This window comes from Pinus tabuliformis, chromosome 4_2 (genome assembly GCF_031772625.1).
Source record: "Pinus tabuliformis cultivar Carrire ecotype Pingquan chromosome 4_2, CPIR1, whole genome shotgun sequence".
NCBI lineage: Eukaryota > Viridiplantae > Streptophyta > Pinopsida > Pinales > Pinaceae > Pinus > Pinus tabuliformis.
In genome coordinates, this window is record NC_142304.1 from 61,827,709 (window position 1) to 61,829,409 (window position 1,701).

The 1,701-nt window shown below is 42.7% G+C and overlaps 1 long non-coding RNA gene across 1 annotated transcript; it reads right to left on the reverse strand.

The window, feature by feature from the left end:
- Window positions 1-444: 444 nt before the first annotated feature.
- Window positions 445-1,051, reverse strand: LOC149168258 (uncharacterized). Its single transcript, XR_016259327.1, has 2 exons — window positions 952-1,051; window positions 445-829 (listed from the first exon to the last, which is right to left on the reverse strand). It is a non-coding gene; the product is annotated as an uncharacterized LOC149168258 (long non-coding RNA).
- Between the last annotated feature and the right edge of the window lie 650 nt (window positions 1,052-1,701).

Consider the following 1,701-nt stretch of genomic DNA (forward strand, 5'->3'; position numbering starts at 1 on the left):
GGTTTGACTCCGCATTCATCAACCGAATGCGAGTTGTAACCCTTAGGGCCGCACTGTGAAAAGTAGAGCATGTCGCTAGCTTCAACACAGATACATGATAAGCATAACCGCTGAGGATACGATATGCGTAATAACCAAATACATAAGGGTTCAACACACATTCCAAGTCTGTAACTTATTCAAACTTTGTTGGTTGGGCAACCAAACCCTGTAGGGTAATAATGTACAGGAAAACGAGACGTAAACTATTTTAAGAAACTACATATTAAACAATATATATTCATAACAACAGAATACGATTTAGGTTCATGCGATGACAGAGCCAAAGACAAGCAGTATATTAACAAATATTTCGAACGATGGAGCCAAGAACGAGTGGTATATTTAACAATACTACGACAGTGCACATACTTGGACTATGGTCCAGAGAGGAATAAAATCATATACAGAAGTGTAAAAATGTCTATTAAGACTGTAACCAAAATGATTTACATATACAACGAATAACTTAAACAACTTGGGTCTGGAGAGCCTAGCTTCAATCCAAGCAAGATAGATGAAGAAATTTCAGACAGCACCGTGCCTGTCTATTCAAACATGTAGCAAAACATTCATATAAACCTCAATTTACAGAAAGTGTCTGTTCATTTATACAAGTCAAAAGACGTAACCCAGGTCCGAGGACCATAACAACAAGTGGACACACACAGTGAACGGCTTACAAGCCGGAAGAACCCTGTTCGAGCCCACGGCAGCCTTCAAGTGCCAACCCTGGCATAGAAAGGCCGGCTGCAGATCAAAGCTGGGGTTCGTAGAAAGAATACCAAACCTGAGACGTAGGCAGAGAAATGCCATAAGACCCTGTTCCGGTCCGGAGGAAGGGGATTAACCCCATTTGGCATAAACCCTCTCTGTCATAAATAAACCAAGTGTGATCCAGAGACAACATACCGTGAAGCGCTGGAGGTGGCCACAAAGCTTCCGCAGTGGTGGAAGGCCACAATAGTGAACCCCTGCGCATCACCATAGAACACCAGTCAGACAAATGCCATGAACTATCAATGAAATAGGAAATTGTATGAGCACATAACCTTGCTACGGGTAATGAATCTGAGACAAGCAAATGGTTATGCAATTATATATACCTATGAGGTTGAATTGAAACCCTGAGATGTTGCAGAGGTCTGCCGCTGAGCTGGGAGCGAGCATGAACTCCCAAGTGTTGCAAATGAACCCATAACGCGTTTCTCGGTGGTATATCAATTGACCGCCAAACCCTTCGATCATTTGGAGCCCTCCGATGCGAGCAATGCATCTCATCCGTTCAATCAAGCGGGAGACCATGGCACAGAACCCGAATGATCACATGGCCCAGCGCCACCTGGCATCAGGTAGGTGGGATCGGGTTAATGCATTCGTCCCACCTGTACAGTGCCGGGTACATGCAAGCGGTAGGTGCCATTGAACTCAGCATATCCAAGCTACAAAGGTAACGTTTAAAATCATGGAATACCAAAGTTGAGGTTGACATATATACATGCGAGTTTATGGTTTGTGTACGAGGGGTAGGTGGGGTATAGTGTGAGGATAGATCACCATGTAATATATTTACCCTAAGTTCGATAATGGTGCGTAAGGTTAAGACCTATACCATCATAAAAAAAAAAATTTAAAAGATGTAAATTGTAAATTAAGTTATTA